We start from the raw sequence: 20,260 nt of genomic DNA on the forward strand, positions 1-20,260 counted from the left end.
TTAGTAGACAGCTCAGTCAATGAATAGACCAGACACTAATGCATTCATATTTTTAAGCTTATTAATCTAGAAACACAGCATATTAATTCATAAATGGAAGTAAAACTTGTTCTCTATAATACAACTTGATTTTTCTTATTCACCTTCCCATTAATTTCTTGGATATTTCTTTTTTAATATTTCAATAGGAAATTTGAGATGGTATTAACTTTCTTTTTCAAATACGTGAAACTATTTGCTGATTTTTTATGAAGATATTGTGTCATGTGCTTCATAGGTGCTGCACCAATAACTTCTGCACTGTTGAGTTGGGTCAGTGGATAAAGGCACTTGAACTAAGGCTGATGACCTGAGTTCAAACCCCAAGATCCAAGTGATGGAAGAGCCCAAACTCACAAATTGTCCTCTGACCTCCATGTACATTACTCCCCAACACACAAATAACTAAAGGTAAAAATGTGTTCAAGAACATCTTTCTTAACATTTATTGTTTGATATTATTATTTTTAGTCTCATTTTATGGATAAAGAAATGGACATTGAAAGGGTTAAACATATTACCCTGGGAAGCTAGCAACTAATTCCCAAATCAAGGCAAGCTTTGAGTTTATGAGACAACCAATCTTTCTATGTTATTGTGTTGTGGCTTGCCACCACTTGTTACCCGTGTGTGCAACAAGAAATTATTGGCTCTCATGCCTAAAATAATAATAATTCAAACTATCGAAAATCTTATTGCTTCACTTCTAATATTTATCTTCATAATATCTATTCTGAACAAATAAAGCTCAGATGAAATAGAAGCAATAAGTTTAAAGTTCTTATTATAAGTTGTTATAAAAGCTCAAAGACAAATGTCCCTGGGACATGGTGTTCTCCACATTTTTAAAACTAAAATATTTTGTTAAGTTAGTTTGCCAAACCCTAACACCTAGAGGTTCCCCATCATTTTTTAAAATAAGATACCACTGCCACTGTGTAATTGCCTGACCTCATCTTTGGATGTCCTTCGATGTTTGGTTTTAAAAGCAAACCCTGAGATACCCAGGGGCCCACAGCAGAGAGAGGTGTTTGGTGTTCAGGTTAGCCACTTTTACCACTCAGAACACCACATTTGGCTGAATGTCTCCTCCCAGGGCCTGACAAAAACCAGAAAGCAGGAGTCTGGAGTCCAAGTTCTGAGTGAACAATTTAGCCTTCAAAGGGTACAGGACTAAGGACAGACTTGAAATTTCCCATAAGCCCTTCTTCCTTCAGACTCACAGACTGGGACATGGAAAGCATGGTCTACAATGATGGAAACTTCTTCACCAGACCTGTGGCAACAAGCCACTAGGCTGTCCTTCCCTGCCATTGAGCCTCTCAGGGAAGCAAGGAACCGCAGCCGGAAGTAGAGATGACATATTCGTTCTCAGGTTCAAATGACTTGGCCCAGAAATTTTCAGAAAAATTGGTCAAGCATCTTCTTGATTGTGATCAAATAGTTTCCCATGTGATTGACTGCACTTGGTTGATTAATTTGCTTGAGGTATTGGAAACTTTGTTAAACATTTCCCCAGGTTTACTAGGGTCTTTTCTAGAAGTCTTTTCTCAGACTTGTGTAATGAGTATTTCTACAACTGTACAAAAGCTGAATTGCTAATGTAGAAACTTTAGCTTGGGAATATAGTTGTTTTTCTTGCTATTAAACTTTACCAAAGGACACAAAAGAAGAATAGCATAATCAGAGTATCTTTTCACTAAAACTGAAATAACTCCTATGTGTGTGCACGTGTGTATTTGTGTATGTGTGCTCGTGCATACATGTATGTGTCTCTGTGTGTTTGCATTTACGAGTGTGTGTGTGTGTGTGTGTGTGTGTGTGTGTGTGTGTGTGTGTGTGTGCACTTGTGTGGTATTCTGGTAAGACACTATAATAATACCACAGTGGTTAAGACATCATTTGTCCATCTTGAAATAAGCATTGTAGAAAATACCAAAATTGCTCTACATATATCTTATCTCTATATAATAAAAATTTCTATGATTAAATATATGTAAAATTACTATCATTATGCACATAAAGACAGTAATAAGGAGTATTAATGTAATCTTAGATGCTGAGAATGCTGAGGGAGAGAATTACAAGTTCAAGTCCTGTCTGGACAACTTAGTGAGTCTCCATCTTGAAATAGAAAGCAGAGAGGGGATTGGGATGTGAAGTCAGTGAGAGAATAATTTGCATTACTTGCAGAAGGGCCTGAGTTCAATTCCTAGTATAGAAGAGCAGGGAAGAGAAGTGTATTGTGGGGGATGATGAGAGAGAGAGAGAGAGAGAGAGAGAGAGAGAGAGAGAGAGAACAACAACACATCTGTCTTTTTGACTGTTACTGTCCTCAATTATCTTCTGAAAAGGTCAAGTTAATCCCTGATAGATCAGAGAAAGACATAAGGGCAGCTTCAGGAAGTAAAAACACCAAGCTCAAGCAAATAAAAAGCCTAGAAAGTGTGAACCCGGACAGAGGAAGAGGGGCCAGCAGAAGACAGTGTAACAGACAAGTTCTGGTTTGTCTTCTGTCCCTGTGCTGCGATGACCATGATAATCAAAAGCAACATGGAATGAAAAGGGTTAACTTTAGCTCACAGGTTTCAGTTCACCAGGGGCAGGCACTCAAGGCATCTGGTGGCAGAAATAGAAGCAGAGACCAGAGAACAGTGCTGCTTGCTGGCTTACTCCTCTGGCTATAGCGCTCAGCCATCTTTTTTTCTATCACCCAGGTCCACCTGCCTCCGGGTTGTACCATCTGCAGTGGACTAGACTCTCACACACCAATCAGCATTCATGAAAATGCCCCATAGGGCTGCCTACCAGCCAGTCTGATGGAAGTGAGTCATCAGCTGAGATTTCCTCCTCATAGGTGCATCAACTTGACAAGTGGCATCAGCCCTCACAAAGTGTAAGAGGTGTGTATGCACAGGTTAGAGGTGAGACGCTTGCAGCCAAGTGATTTTTGCAAAGAAAATGACTTTTAAAAGGAGTGAAAATACAGAAGTGGCTGATTTTGCCTTGGTGGTTGACAGGGGGTCATATTAAATAGCATTTCAGGAGCTGTTTAAACCGAGCAGGACCATAAATGACTGGAAGACATAGACATCAAATTAATCCAACTTCTCAGACTGACAGCTTTAGAACCACCAGTTTGGAAGAAGTATTTATGGTTCTCCAGTCATGGGTGTGTGTGAATACACAGCCTGATGATGCTGTATACATGTAGATTCTTAGATGGAAACACACACCTAGAATGTTGGTGACCTGCTGTCAATAGTTGACTAAAGATGAAAACTCTCTTAAGGCAAGAGAGAGAAAGTGAAACCACTGTTAAGAACAGAGCTGAAGTACTGGACAAGTGATGCTAAGTGCCCAAACAGAGTCCTTCCACCACTACCACCATGCGCCCCCCCCCCCCCCCGCTGCCTCCTTCTGCGGTTTCTCTAGCTAGGCCTTCCCTGCAGAGCCACAGCTACCTGCGGAAATAGCCAGGCTCCACTCTGAGTATTGGGCCGTCTCCTGGAGTCCCCATATAGCCAAGTGGAGCCCGAGGGTTGATCTCCTCGCCCCTATACACAGCCTTCCTTTCACCACCTTCCGTTTATACAAAGACTGGCTTATCCCATTTTTTTTCCCTGTTGCCTTTGCAATGAAAAGCTCTCCACGCGCAGCCTAATAAAATTCTACGCCTACCCAACCCCCACACCAAAAACCCATGCCAAAAAAAAGAGAGAGGGGAGTCTTAAAGCTGGAACTCATTTAGCTAAAGGGACTTTAGTTAACAAGAAAGTTACCCATCATGAACTGCAGGTAACACCTTCCGTGATCCTAAACCCATTACCTGGAGACTTAGCTCAGGCTGAGTTTGATTTTATGAACTGTGAGGTTGTGATGTTGAAAGTCTGCAAATTGGACATAAATTGGACGCAAAAGATTGGAGCAGCCAAGTGATTTTCTTTCTAATGGTATAGCCGTGTTTGGCTCTTCTGGGACATTCCTGTAATCTGGGGCAAAGACTGGGATGGGAGCTTTTATCTGTTCTTCTCTCAAGCCAGGAATTCTCCCTTCTCTCCACTCTAACAACCATCAATCAATCAATCAATCAATCAGTCAATTAATCAAAAAGCTTGACTATCCAACAACTCAGTGTAGAACAAAGCCATATGTGACAGTATATATTGCTCTTAATCATAAGGAAATACTTGCCCAAGGAGTGATCTGATATACTCATAAGAGCACACATGCATACACACTGAAGACACACATAGCCTGATCTAAATTCTACCATAGAAAAATGAGCTGTCTTTGGTAGAGTTCTGTCATTGTCCATCATATCCTAGCATTGTGACATCACTTCTCAGCCGACTCATTGGCATTTTGTCATAGTTCTATTTAGAAAGGATGAGGGCAGTTGTCATGAATATCTCCACCATGAACTTCTAAGTGTTAGGGAGAACAAATATTTTTTCAGGTGATCAGTACCATTGTGGGTCTGTCATTTTTATCATCAGTGTAACAAAATACCACAGAAAACAATGTAAGGAAAGAAAGGGTGTATTTTTGGCTCATAGTATCAAAAGTCAATAGCCATTTGACTCAATGGACTTGGGCACAATACCATAGTAGAGACGGGACTGTGCAGTAGAGGAGAGCTCTTTACTCCATGGAATCTGGAAGCAGAAAGAAGAAATATACATAAGAAGGAACCAAGGCAATATACATTTTCAGGATATGCCTTCAACCATGATGTATTTCCTTCAAAAAACAGTCCCACCTATTATAAAAACTTTTCAATCTTGATATCATAGTATGAGAGAGTCCCTCAAGGGGTTAACTCATTCCTTACATCAGAACCCTCATAAGCCAATCTTTTCTAGAAACAAAATTAGAGATCAGAATCTGGGAAGGTATACATGGACATATAAACATATACATATATTTGAATATATAAAAATATAATGTTAAATATAAATCAAAGACAAGACATTTATAATAGGAGATGTGAATGCAGAAGAATGAAGATTAAATGCAACTACTGTTGAGGGAGGGATGAAGGTGCCCTCCTGCTCCTGCTCATCTCCCTGCAAGCACTGGGAGCTGTTAGATACTACGACACCTGATAACCTAGGCTGCACAGAATGCCAGATCTGCTGCATAATGGTGTCTCCATCTTGTGATGGGATTTCATCAGAGGAAAACTGTTCAATAGGGCAAATCCTGTCTGTTTCTGTAAAGGTCTCTGTCACGCAGGAAAGCCCACAGTGGAAGGCTGAGGAAAGAAGGCAAGGGCTCCGTAGCAATTTGTGCTCCCATCGTTTGCAGAATGTAACAGAATTTACTGTATTTGCTCTGTACAGTGGTTGCAGTGAAATGGGTTTCCCAGCTTTAACCTCAAGGCATTCTTCAAGATGAAGACACAAAGTCCAGAAGAGTCAAGTGCTCATTTCTGGCTGACCTCAAGATCAGCTCTGCCTCCTACAACTCAGATTCTACAGCTTGATCAATCTTTCAAATGTTTACTCTCTGAAGATGAGCTTTCCCAGTGAGAGCTTTTTATAACCCTCATGGAGGCCATTTTCCCATTGGCCCTCCACACTACCATAAACAGCATGCCTAGACCCAGTTTGGTCAGATTCCAAGACATCAGGAAGTTTATTCTGGCAGGAGCCTGTTAGAGCAGGCAAGAAACAAGAAGAGTCTAGAATGAGGGAAACAAGTTTGGAAGGAAACTACCACAGCCATGCAAGCAAATTCTATTTGCACATTTAATGAAGCCCTACCATCTCGTTTCAAAGTGTATGGTGGATGCTCTACAGTGAATCTATGATATATACCCTCATTGTGGCATTATTTCTGGTTCTTCAAGTATAAAAAGCAAAGTATTCAAAAACTTTATGTATCTAATGCATTTGACCAGCTCTTGTGTACATTGTGATGCGTAGTCATGAGTTAAAACTTTTAGGAACTGACTTTTATCTAGAGCCATTGTCCTAAAGTTAATTTTTTGGATAGAGATGGGAGATGGAAAAAGACAGTTTTTCAAACATTATATGAATTTTACTTTTAAAGTATATCTGTAAATATCTAACAGGGCTATTTTTATCTACCCCAACTCTTGCTTATAAAACCAGCTAAGCAAAAGGAAAGAAGTAGGAACAGCCATAGAATATATTAGAATCGGGACTGGAGAGGTATCTCAGCAGTTAAGAGCATTGACTGCCCTACCAGTGGGCCCTGTTCAATCTCCAGCACCCATATGACAGCCAACAACTGTCTGTAACTCCAAGGTCTGACACACTCACACAGACATACCTGCCAGCCAAACACCAATGCAAATATTTTTAGATTAAAAAAGACAAGGTTAGGATCTACTATCAGACCATTACTAAACTTTTGAGTTTGAAAAGCAAAACTCTTGAACCATATATATGGAGTGTCACTCTCAGTTACTGGCATGACCCATGAGTGAAGTTAAGCAAAGACTCGGGCTTCAGTATTTCTTCTAGCAAACAGCTGGATTCATCTGATTTGTTCTCCTTGGTGAAAGGGTTAAGGTTGAAGATGAACACCATAGTTCTCTCCCTGAAACTTAAAGAAGAGTTAGATATATACTGATTTTATATGCACAGATTTTACCTACAAATTTGAAGTGAGCGTTTCAGAAGAGAGAGCTGTGAAATGCTTAAAGAGAGGCTAGGATTATAATCTTGGCCCGGCAGAGCAATAGCAACAGACTGATGCAGATACAGTATTTAATGGTTTTTCATAGGAAAAGCTGAATGGATTGGAAGAGAAACTTGGATACTTCCAGTGTCAGGCACTTTCCAATATATACCAAGAGTTCAATGTCATCGTATCTTACCTCATTGCTAAATAACTGGATGGGAAAAAGCATATTTATAAGAGATTTGAAGATGGGTCAGCCATGGAAGCACTTGACCCAAAATTGTAAAGACCAGTGTTCATTTAGCCAGTTCTAAGTAAGTGTCATGCCTCCTGATATACACCTGCAAGCCTTGGGCACCAGAAGCTGAAATAGGGAATTCCTCAGAGCAAGTTATCCAGACAGAGCAGCAGAATCCATGAGCCCCATTTTGAAGTGAGAGCCATTGCCTCAGAATACAGTGTGTAAAACATAATTGTTAGCCTCTGGCCTCCACAGGCAGATGTACAACACATGTACTCATACACACTCATGCACCCACATGTATGTAAACACACAGACATGTTTGTACTTAACCATATATCCATACACCATTTTTTTTTAAAAAAAAAAAAAAGGTTCTATTGGTGGTCCATGGCCTGTGAATGTCCTCGTGAGGACAAAGGAGGTCTCTGGACTGTAAGGGCCGGAGGCAAAACCCCATCCCACCACTCGATTCTGTAGTTCCATGAATTGGGAGATGACAAACATAGATGTCAGTGGATTATTTATTTTAAAGTTTCGATAAAATGACTTTAATTCTTTAAAAAAGGGTTCTATTTTACAATTACTGTAGTTAAGTACCACTCAGAAACAACAGAATATTTGAAAATGGTTCCCTGTCTCCTGTTTAATAATGTGTGCATTTAGGAAGTACCCAGGTTTCTAATACTTGGTATCCTTAGTGTTTCTTACTACTCTTATATTTTTTAATTTTTCTTTTATTTTTCATATTATAATGTAATTGCATCATTTCTTTCTTCCCTGTACCCCCTCCAAAGTCTCCCATATGCCCGTCCCTGCTCTCTTTCAAATTCATGTTTTTTTTTCATTAATTGTTGTTACATAGATATATGCATATATTCCTAAAAATAATCTGTTCAATCTGAATAATGTCACCAGTGTGCCTGTTTTCAGGGTTGACCACTTAGAACTCCATTCACTTATAACCAGAAAAATGCCCATGACTTCTCCCCTTGACTCTTACATAGCCAAGTCCGTGAGTAAAGGTGAATTATTGCTGACGTCGTCACTGTAAGGGAAGATTAATCATCTCTGACAACAATATTACTCATTTGAATTTCTTTGTGTCTCATATGTAGTTGGAAGCAAAATTGGCCAGCAGCACATGGCTCTGCGGTGAATTTATAACAGTCCTGGAAGTGTAGTTTTTTCCCTTCTCCCCTTCCCAAAACAAAGCTGTATTCCCTCTTACGTAAAGCAACTCTCAGGAATTATTGGTCATGAAAAGTTGACACCATAATGGATTTACTTTATTTTTCTTTTAAGAACTGAGAAATTGTCTAAGCAGTTACCAGCTAAGGGAAGTAGAATAGAGCTACCTGATGTAGAGAGAAGTGGGGCAGCACAGATAACGGGAGAAGGCATCGCCATCTGACTCAATGATGATATTTACTGAACCCTCCTGTGGTAAGAGACATGCAAGCACACAGTTCTGAATGGCTACATATAGTGTCATGAAAGTTCTTGTACATAAAATCTATCATGTGTCTTTCTTTTGCATTGTAGTGATAGAATAATACAAGAACAGTTATTTTATTGCTTGAGCTACATTTTAAACTTTTGTGTGCATGTAGATGCCTATGTGTATCGTGCACTTCTGGGGAGAACGTGTGTGTGTGTGTGTGTGTGTGTGTGTGTGTGTGTGTGTGTGTGTGTGTAGGCCAGAGGAGATCTTCAGGTATAATTGCTCAGGTCTATTCCACCTTCTTGAGTCAGGGTCTCTCTGTGGCTAGCCAACGTGCCTCATAGATATACCTCATTGCCTCATCTCTGTTTGCCGAGCACTGAGATTACAAACATGTATCATGCCTAGCAGGGTTTTACATGAGTTCTGGGAAATCCAAAATGTGTGACCTATAAATAGGGGTTGCGATCTGAGATTAAGTTGGGAGGCTTCTAATGGATGTTATGAATTGGCTTGGCATCACTACTTTGCTCACGTTGTCCTTCATGTACAGGTCTTTACTTTATATGTTGACGCTTGCTTGCTTGTAAAGCACTGTGGGTAATTTTAGCTATGAAGCATCAACAATATGTGGAAAGCCATGTGTGCTTAACCATCCCATTATCTGTGACTGGTCCTTATTGTAGCATCTGGGAGTAGCACCATTGTGTACTGTCTGAGAGGAGCATTCTGTGAACAGTATCTCCAGAGCTCTGGCTAGCTCTTGACACTCATATTGTCTCCTTATCAGTGTGGTGACCTTCTCTTGCTCTTCTTACAACAGTATGTCAATGGGCAAGGCAGCAAGAGAGCACTTACTCCGGAGAGAATGTTATATGTTATTGTTGGAGAACTGTGTGACAGAGGGAGGGATCACCTTTCTAAATGACCTGTTATAGTTTGCACCCCACCCCCCAAGCCTGAAATGAGGGTAAGCAAACTACACACATTTTAAAAATAATATTTGTGTAACCCAGTATTTTAAATTTATTAATTATAACAAAATGGCACTGGAGAGAGTAAAATCAAGAAAATAATGTAAGGGGGGAAAAGTGTTACTAGAGGGCTGGAGGGATGGCTCAGGAGCACTAGTTGGTCTTATATAGGATGCTGGTTCAGTTCCCAGCACCCACATCGCTCCCTACAACCATCTATAACTCTAGTTTCAAAGGATCTGGCACCCCTTTCTCCCTTCTGAGGGCAATAAGAACACATGTGATACAAATAGACATGCAGACAAACACTGGTAAATATAAGACTATTAAACTAAGCTTTACAAAAAACCCTAAAGTGTTTCTAGGCTGTATATAGGAAAGGTTCTGAAACACCACCCGTCCAGACAACTCAGTATTTAGAAGCCTGGATCTCTAGTTGAACATCTTTCTTTCTAACTGTGAGAAAGAATCACAGACCCTATTCTGTTGGCACTCAGCTTTAGCACAGACAGCAGACTACTAGCTTTTAATTCATTTAGATTGACCTCTGTGGTATAAAGTAGGATATTAAAGTAATAAGAGTAAATAATTATCTTAAGGGAAACATCTATCAAAGTTGTACTTCTTACTATATATAACTAACATCAAATTATCACATCAAAATCTATCATTTAAAAAGGTCAGAAAATGGAAGAGTCCCAGGCACTGAGCACTATATGGAAGCTGGTGATCTTGGATTCAAGACCAACACTGTGGATACTCAGTAGTCTTATCATTTTTGTTCTTTAATTTACAACGATACAGATGTATAAAATATATAACAGGCTAAATGTATGACAAAATATTCAACAAACATAAATTTTTATCATCATAATAATTAAGAATTAAAACAGTAGATACATACTAAATTGGACTCTATTTTCCAATTTTCTTCATATAACTTCCCCATTGGGAAGTGTCAAGTTCTAAGAGCATTCTTTTAGATATTATATATCTCAAGAAATAGTTCATTTGGTTTGATCTAATGTCCTTGTGATTATTAGCTATGTCTAGTACTGTGCTGGACCCTATGGTATTAACTAATTCATTCACAGTTTCACTCTGTAAGGCACACATTTCTGAGAGTAATAAAGTAGGGAATATTTAGTAAGCTCTGGAAGACCAAGGAACGTTTCCATTTCCACTCACTCATAGCATTCTCGAGCAAATAAGCAATCACAGACTCGCAGTTTTCCTGCCTTCTAGACTAAATACACCTTTCCATTTGTCTTTCCTTACATGGAAACAATCCATCTCCCACTTCAGTTTTCTGAAGTCTCCTTGACTATGAGTCTAGCTTTGAAGGTCTCTGTGTGGAAGATGCATGGCCCACTCCTTAATTAAGAATGATGAAGGAATCCTTAATGATGTAGGGTGGGTCCCTGGAACTAAAGATCATCCATGGGCATTTTGCTTTTAAATGCACATTAACATTTTCACTGGTTCAGATAATTATGCATTTTGGCTAACCACACAAGTATTTACTTAAGGCCAGACTCAAGAGTTGAAATGTTTTAAAAGCCAAAGTAAGTAGCTTGGGTCCTAAGGAATGGTAGTGTAGTGTAAGAGATCATGATTGGTAGGAGACTGCTCTTCTTTATGTTGGTGGATAGGAGCAAACACTATCAAAAGTGTTGTAAGAAATTCCTTTTACAGAAGTAAGCAAAGGAGAGCTAAAAGTGACAAAGAAATAAGAAAGGTTTTCTTCATTACGTTTTATTATGTAAATCATTTGACTATTTGAAGAACTAAAAAAGTAACTCTCATTAACATTTCATAATATAAACCTCCAAAACCCAAATGGACTCTTTACCCACTATTATTCTTTCTACAGCTAGCTATGTCCTAAGTACCATAACTCCCTCCCCTTTTTTCTGTTCATGAGTGCCAAGTGTCTGAAAGTAGACTGTGTAATGTTCTATGGGGTCTCATTCAGGACCACCCTGCCTTTGGTGCATAACTGAGTGTGGGTGCAATGTAATGAGCAATGACAAGGGACACAAGATCCTTTCCTTCCAGTCTACGACAAGAGACACTTTGGATAGTACACAAGACATTAGATATTTAATATTCTTCTTGTGAGGAGAACCAAGTTGGGTAGAGGTCTTTCCTCTCCTCTTCCATATTGCCTCAATTCACTGAATGCTGAAGAAGTATTTTCAGATTCATTTATTTTGTAGATTTCTTGAACCCACTCCATGTTCTTTTTGCAATATTTCTTTAGGACAGTTCAGACAGAGAAAGGAAAGAAAAGGAAAAAAATCCACATTTGGGTGACTAACAGAACACACACTGGATCCTTTGATAGGTGGAGAGCAGAGTCTGTTCAGAGCCAAGTTGCCTAAAATTTTGAAAAGTAAAAGAGAAACATGAAGGTATTTCCGTGGAACTGTTGGTTTATAATTAATTTAGGACCATTAACCTTATATGGGAAAACAACAAAATTACCCCCACAGCATCCTGATTCTCCCGTGGAAGCACTTCCAAGATAAATGTTACTTCATGATGCTGTACCATGAAATACATTTCTAAGAAACCCTTGGCGCCTCGGCCTTGAATTGCCAACACCGTCTACTGAAGCAAGTCTTCAATGAAACCACACAGGTACAGCCGCAGGAAAAACAGTGATGGCCCCAGAGAGTGTTTTCCAGCCAGTCAGTGGAATATGTTCACATTTTTCACAGAAGCCAAGCGATGTTTGGCATGGCATCAACAGTGTATGGATTTCTCTCAGTATTTCAGGGACTATTTAAAAAGAAATAATAGGGCCTTGTGACTTCTGTCTGTTTTTGTCACCTCTGTCTTCTGTTTGTCTTATCTCTCTGTCCTTCTTCATATTCAGTCTGCTACCTGTTACAGCTCAGAAGCAGCACATTTGTGCAAAACAAGCTCCAGAAATACACACACTTCAGGTTGGGTCTCCAAAAGTCTGTCTTGTTCCCACTTCACATTAGTATTTAGAGAAAGCGTTTAATAGTGCTGATTCTACTAGGACTGACTCTTGGAAGACATAGGTGTAAGGTCTGTAGCTGACGTAAAGCACATAGATGTTGCATAACAGGATAGAAATGTTCATGAGGGAGGGATTTTGAACTATTCCCACATCTAATCTACATGGCTATCTGAGCAATATCATCTCTCATCTTTCCTCTTGCTATAAAATCTGTGAGCATTTCTTGCCAATTTTGCATGCTGGGTCAGTTACCGCTTGCTTTGGTGATACTTCATTACCTCTATTCTCTTCTATTTTCTCCTGGTTAGCCCATATATCTCATTCTTGTTGATTCCCATCAGTATCTGGGTTGGCCTGGATGTGACCCATCCTCAAGAGAATCCTCTAGGTTGATGGGGGAAATACTTCTGTGTATGTTTATAAATAAAGTACTTGCTTGGCCAATGAGATAGCAGGTTAGGCTGGACTAGGAGTCAAAGAGGATTCTGGAAAATGTAGTAGAGAAGTGGTGTTCCAGACAGGAAGTGACATAGCAAGGAAACTCATATTTAAGAAGAGGAAAAAGGAAGTGTCGCTCTCTTTTCCCCTCGGCTCCTGCTCCAGCGGCACGATGTGATTCACCAGCAAGGAGGGACGCCAATAAGGCTTCCGATATGATAGGTCTTATAAAATATATAGACTTATGATAATTGAGACTGAGCTAACAGATGAGAATCCTGGTAATTGGCCAAGCAGCATTGTAACTAATACAAGTCTCTCTCTGTGTATTCATTTGGGCCTAACTCGGGCAGGTGGCTGGCATAAAGCACACACGTGGCAGTGGGGCTCAGGCAGCTTTTGGCAAAAAGATTTATCGTAACACTAGGTCCCACATTTGCCTTCTATAATTACTCCTCTTATCTGACCACTTTGGCACCAAAAGGCAACAGTTCTCAATGTGGACAGGAAAAATGTCAGGAAGTGCCACCCCGAGATGAAGAGCTACAGGCAATCCATGGCTATGGAGAAAGGGAGAATCATTTTCCTCTAAGAACAAGCTCCTACATAGGCTGTCCAATCCCAAGTGATGAAACCTGACTCATCTATGTATAGGCAATATTAAAAGGACTCAGTATACGTTTTCTTTGTGTGTGTGTGTGTGTGTGTGTGTGTGTGTGTGTGTGTGTGTAATAATAATTTAATAATTAGTGAAGAGGACATAAATTTTGAAGAGGAGGCATGGGAAGAGTTGAAGGCTGTTGGAAGTGATGCTGGTGCAGTGCTTCTATTTAAAAGTCTAAAAAAATTATTTTTTTAAAAAAGAGTTCACTTCATGGGATTTTTCTCTTACTAAACTTAGCAGCTTCTGACAGCTGATGCTGAAGTCTGCCTCATTTGAATTCACCCTTCAGGTGACATAGAAGATCAGCCTCAGCCTCCTGAAATTCTGCTCTCCAAAATATTTCAACACTAAAGTGTATTTTGTTGGACTTCTCATTTCTATCTCTGCCTGTCTGCCTGCCTGCCTATCTTTGTCTCTCTCCCTTGCCCTCTTTCCCCTCTGTATGGGTGTGTGTGTGTGTGTGTGTGTGTGTGTGTGTGTGTGTGTGTGTGTGTGTGTGTGTTGTGTGTGTGTGTGGTGTGTGTGTGTGTGTGTGTGTGTGTGTGTGTGTGTGTGTGTGTGTGTGTGTGCACTTATCCAAATTTCTCAGCAGAGTAAAGACTACCATATGAACTGCTCATCACAGCTTCGTCATTGCAATTCTTTCCAAGATCCATATTTCTGAGTATGGATACTGGGAGATCTCACTTCTGGTTCTTACTTGCCATGTCCATTTTTCTTCAGATCATCAATTTCTCATTGTCTCTACTCAGGACACTAGGCTTTTCCTGACCAACTTAGCCAGTCTGTTCTTCATCTTTTTTTCCATGCCTTCACTGTTCTTTTAATGTTCTTATTATTAATAAATTATCTCATTCATGGACACCAATTCTTATTGCCCCCTTTCAGCCCAACTGAACTGTGAGCTACTGGAATGATTCATATTGCTCTCAATTGTATTCCCAAACCTGGTGAGAAATCACCATTCTAGTTACAATTCACTAAACTTGTTCCCATTCACCAGTTTAACCTTAATGAAGATATACATTGTGAGCAATCTTAGCAAATGACATAATAGCTTCAAGTGTGCCACCATTTGATAGTAGAGTAATGGTCAATAGGAAAACCACCATTGTGTCCCCAGAGCAGTACAGACTATGTCTAACCCATGTAGTAGGCTGCACCAGGAGGTCACACACTGCAAAGTCTCTTGAGAAACTATGAAAATGAGGTAGCAGAGTTTCCTTCATCTGTATGGCTACTGCTGATAGTGGCTATGCACACAGGAATACAGTACCCCTGGGATCTTTGGCAAGCAACTGGGTCATATGAAAGACCCTTCTGTGTCGCCTTTCCTGAGTGTCAATCTTTAATTTAGAAGAAAAGAAAATTACAGCTCTTTTATTCATCTGTATTAAAATTTATGGAGCAGGGTGGTTTCCAGGCTGCTGTTTCTGCCGGGCACTGCTCTGATGATGTATGCCTGTGACATGTCACCAGCCTAGCTGGGCTCTGATGATCCATTGCAGCAACAAGTCATTTGTCATACATCACTCCCTGGACAGCTGCCCCGATCTGAGCCTCTACTGCGTATTCCTGCAGGGAGCCCTGGCTCAAAACAAGTTCCATGTTCTTGTACTCCCACGGGCTTCTCTTTACCCCTGTATTTCTTACTGTTTGTAGGAGAAATGAAAAATAATGGTTAATAGCAAATTCCGGTGGGGTATTTTCAGACTTTGAATGCTCTGAGGCCCACCAGTGATGATAATGGTTGGAGGGTGCCTGAATGGTCTCAGAATATCTCAGGGCTATAAGAAGTCACCCTTAGCCAGGCATTCTTCAGAAGGGTTTGCATGTTTTACTATTAAATCCACCATGAGTCCTGTAAGGGGGATTATATTCCTTATCACTTTAAAGATGAAGGGAAACATGGCACAGAAAGGCTTGTTTCTCATTTTCACCTAGATAAGTCAGAAGAAGCAGGGCCCCGGCCCAGGAAGCTGGGATTGGAAGCATTCCTTCTTACTGTTTCTTACATAATCTTTTCTGGTTCTTCTCATAGGCAGAGGCATCAAGTGACATGCTGGCTCCTAAGACCAACCAAATATTCAGATATGCTTCAGATATCCTATTCAATAATCAGAATGTATGTTAGCGATTATTACTATTAGTCACTCAAATTCTCTGGTGCCTATCAAGTGCATCACTAGTGCTTTCAAAAGTGTTCTGGCTTCAACAGGGTGTGACTCTCTTTGCTTTGTTTCAAATAAATGCATGGAAAGATGCTGCAGCATTTTTGTTCTTGATTGAAAAGAGCATAGAGCAGAGAGACTCAATAAGAGGACAGCTATAAGTTGAAAATTCAATAGGTGATGCAGAATCATTTTTCAAGAAAAGCTGAGTGCACTTAAAATAAGTGAATCCAGAATCTACAGAAATGTCACTCTGTCAGGATAAAGAGTGTCTTTTGTTCCAATAAAAAGGTAAGATTGTGTGTTTCTGTGTGTGAATGGGGGGATATCTTTTTATAACTTTTTCAGAATTAAAAATATAGCATTCAAATGGCTTCTGGAGCAGACTAGAACATGGATTTTTCCTGCTAAGTCAAGAATTATTAAGAGTTTTATAAGAAATACTTTTAATATCTCCAAAATTTAATTCTGCCCACTAATCCCAATTTATCATTTACAAAATTTTAGCCCACTGTCTTAAATTATTTCCTGTTTCTATTGTGTTACTGTTAAACCCATGGCTTGCTTTTGTTAATATTGTCTTTTTCTAAGCACTTTCTACCCAAACTTTAATTCCTCAAACATTAGCATGAGATACAGATTTTTAACTCTTCCACAGGAGCCTTCCAAACACTGCTTAGATTGCTTTAGACAATTAGACATACCTCCACAAGTGTTGCTGAGACCAGTTGCAGATAAGATTGACTGAAAGAAAAAGATTTGCCCTCAAACTGGGCTTCACTTTGCAAAAGGTCATCCAGATAGGAGAGCGGTCCCTGCATAGAGCAGGGTGTACCCACCTTCTTCTTCTTCTTCTTCTTCTTCTTCTTCTTCTTCTTCTTCTTCTTCTTCTTCTTCTTCTTCTTCTTCTTCTTCTTCTTCTTCTTCTTCTTCTTCTTCTTCTTCTTCTTCTTCTTCTTCTTCTTCTTCTTCTTCTTCTTCCTCCTCTCCTCCTCCTCCTCCTCCTCCTCCTCCTCCTCCTCCTCCTCCTCCTCCTCTTCTTCTTCTTCTTCTTCTTCTTCTTCTTCTTCTTCTTCTTCTTCTTCTTCTTCTTCTTCCATGTCCATCATTGCTGCTGCTGCTGTTACCATTGTTCACTGATAGCAGCTCCCCAATGTAGACTCAAGGTCAGCAGCAATCCAATGAGATTTCCTGGTTTTAAGCCAGTTTGGTGCTGACTAGCCATCCAGCTTAATGGACTGAGTAGCTACTGAGGTTTCTGACTCTTCAGAATGCAGATAGCTATAGTTGGTTTAATTCAGCCCATATTGTGAAATCCAATCTAGTATAGCTCCTCTCTCCCTCTCTCTCTCTCTCTCTCTCTCTCTCTCTCTCTCTCTCTCTCTCTCTTATGTGTGTATGTGTGTTTATAAGATATATAATACTCCTCTGGGTGTTGGTGACACACGCCTTTAATCCCAGCACTCGGGAGACAGAGGCAGGCATCTGGATCTCTGTGAGTTCGAGGCCAGCCTGGTCTCCAGAGCGAGTGCCAGGATAGGCTCCAAAGCGACACAGAGAAACCCTGTCTTGAACCCCCCAAAAAGATATATATATATATGCTTAAACATATTATGTTTATATGTACACACGCATAAACATATATTCCATAGTTTCTCTTGCTTAATACACATATTAAACATTGTCAAATCTCTTGAGTTTTCAGTACAAATAAAGAATCTTTGAAACGTAAATCAGGAGGCTGGAGAACACAGATAGTACCTGACAGTAACAGCCATCTATGAAACAATGCTGTTTGAGGAGTTGAAAAGATGCTGATTTAAATAACTTTGAAAGAAAGTTGAACCTTCAAGGCTTGGACAAGGTAACAGAAAGCCTAGAAACTACTAGCTGGATATGTCAGATTACATCATAAAGTAGAAAAGGAAAGCTAGGAGAGCAAACTGCAATGATTTACTAAACAAATAAATGTTGAAGGATACCATTCAACGATATCAAAGATGCAGCACTTAGTCCTTGAGATCATGGTCTGTAACTATCCACCCTTTGAGAGGTTTTGCTTTGTTTTCTTTTTTGTTTGTTTATATTTGTATTTTGTTTTCTGTAGGTTACAATAGAGACTGAGGGGAAAGGAGCAACTTCATCATAGAGAAATTGGATAACACAGCCTACCTGTGGTGCTTTAAGTTAACATCAACAATGATGAGCATTGCTTTCAGAAAGTGCTCTTAATATGGTGAGATAAACCAGCCCAGGAGGCCAGAAACTAACTGAAGAATGCATAGATCTGGTCATATATCTGACACAATGGTACTGAATATGCAACCAGCAACATTCCTTAGGGCTTGTTGAAAGTTATTTCTATGGTTTTCTCCCCCCACCCCCAAATCCCGGGATAATCTTAGTCTAATAATAATAATAATAATAGCAACAACAATAAATGCAAAGCAAAGAAAAATTCAGACAAATTTTAATTGAAAGGCAGCCTATGAAACACCTACATGTAAACTATCTTGGTCAAAAACAAGTTCTGAGAAATTTCTGTAGCCAAGAGGAGCCTAGTGACGTGTAACAACTAAATCCAGGATAAGCAATATTGGGTGGACACCTGGAAATCGACTACTATAGCCTACAAAAGTTGGCTGGTAATTTGAATGCATTTTAGTGGGTGGGGATAGTTCCTTACACAGTACCAATGGCTGTGTTTCAGCTCTTCTCCTGCCACTGTGTGGTGGGAAGGTGACAATTTCACACCCCGATCTTCTCAAATAGGATTTTCTGAACTAAGGAAAAGCCTGTTCTTAATATCTCCACTGCTGAGGCCTGCAAAGGCCAGACATTCCTCCAAGCTGTTCCCAGAGGACAGGTCTTTAATTGCAGGCTGAGCAACAAGGCTAGCAATCAATAAGATAGTTCTTCCTCTGCCTTTGACAGAGGAAACTCCAGGCTGACACCAGCCAGTCTGGAATCAGCTGTTTCTCTGCCTTTGATCTCCTCAGTACTGGCTGTCTAAACTCCCTGGGCGTCTGCTTAGGCTGAGATACAGGCCACGTCATGCTGATAACCCCTCCAAGGCCCATTGTGGCCATTGTATGTGAGGAGGGGATCACCCGTCAAAGTGACTGGTTACAACCCCTTCTGGACCACGGGAGGCCTTTTTGATTCGGGGCAGATGATAATGAGAGTCTAATTGAGTGATTAACTGCCCTGGCTCACTTAGAGGTTTTAATGACACCTCCACATTGAGGTCTGCATTTCCCAGCAGGCCTCCAGTTTGTAACTGTATGGCCATGATATTTGCAATTATAAGCTTTTCCTTTAACCAGCAGGGATTTAACAAATGGACTTGGTTAATCACTGCTAGATGGTCCTCATATCTGACTTGATGGAAACACATGGATACATATAAGACTGTGATGGGATTCTTAACTCAGGCCACTGCACGTCTAGCATAAGATATAAGTTAGAGAACGCATTTCCCATGAAGTGTGAACTATTTGCAGTGTATGATGGCTACCGAGAAGTTCCATTACATAGAGATGTGTAAAGATAGGAACTGATTTTTAAGGGTTGCCATGCCTGGAATCCGTGTAAGCAATGAAAGTCTGCCTAGATATACTGTCTTTAATTAACTAGGTCTGAAGGGCCTATTAATGCAATGTTAAAAGGAACCAGTCTCAGCGGGTTCTCACAGTGGGAAAGGGACCCAGGGCTTTCAATTTACAAGGTCTTATTACAAAAGTGCCCTGCTGTTCTGGTCCTGTGCTTTCTGCCTGGGAGCAATTTAATGATCTGCTTTGGAGCAGAGAAATGGTCAGAGAGAAAATGTTCAGGGTTATGTGGTAGCCATGAAAAACCCAGCAGAATTTACACTGGTCACCAGACACTTCCTTTTCATATCCAAGTAGAGCAAAGACAATAGCATCAATAGGTTTGATTCGAAAAACCCTAATTGAACAAAGTGGTAATCCCTCTGTGAAAGCTGGTTGGTCATATTAGGTTGATATTGAGCAGGGCACTAACACCAGAGACACCAACATCCATTGAGAGCAATGAAACTGAGACAGGAGTAAGAGGATAAAAATTAGAAAGAAAAAATAAAATCCTAAGGATAAGAATGTGGTTTTTGGCTTAAAGCCCCTTAATTATTCATTTTTACTTCCTGAACATCACTCAAAAATATTTATAATTATCCCAGGCCTGTTTCTTCAGTATGTATATTGGGGGAACAGCTGTCCACAGAGCACTGATGGGAAAGCAATGAATTTACACATCAAAAATTACTTATTCCTTTAAGAAAATGTTAGTTAATACATGGCTACAAAGTAACATTTGTTATGATGTTAAGTGCATTGCACTTTAAATGTTTTTTTTTTTTTTTCCTTTCAGGCAAATGGTACAGGAGGATAAAAATCAAACCCAAAACAAAAAAAAAAAAACAAAAAAAAAAAACAAAAAAAAGAACTGAGTAAGTACAGGTGAGCATATTTGCTCAAAGATTCCTAATCTAGTTAATGCAGGCATTATTAAAAATCATAGCCCAAACTAAATAAGTAATACTGTAACAGTAATACAGTATGCAATCCAAAATCCAGCATTTGTACACAGCATTAGGGAACCATGAAAGATAATTGTTGCAGTTC

General features: G+C 39.8%; 1 long non-coding RNA gene across 4 annotated transcripts; it reads left to right on the plus strand.

Moving 5' to 3' along the window:
• The first annotated feature begins 13,968 nt into the window (after positions 1 to 13,968).
• LOC118239218 lies at positions 13,969 to 20,046 on the plus strand. 4 transcript variants are annotated; one of them, XR_004770900.1, is made up of 3 exons: positions 13,969 to 15,908; positions 17,323 to 17,853; positions 20,007 to 20,046. It is a non-coding gene; the product is annotated as an uncharacterized LOC118239218 (long non-coding RNA). The 4 variants fall into 4 exon arrangements; XR_004770899.1 differs by having other exon boundaries at positions 17,725 to 17,853; XR_004770898.1 differs by lacking the exon at positions 13,969 to 15,908 and having other exon boundaries at positions 17,117 to 17,481; positions 17,725 to 17,853.
• Positions 20,047 to 20,260: the final 214 nt, after the last annotated feature.

This window comes from Cricetulus griseus, chromosome 7 (assembly GCF_003668045.3).
Source record: "Cricetulus griseus strain 17A/GY chromosome 7, alternate assembly CriGri-PICRH-1.0, whole genome shotgun sequence".
Lineage (NCBI taxonomy): Eukaryota > Metazoa > Chordata > Mammalia > Rodentia > Cricetidae > Cricetulus > Cricetulus griseus.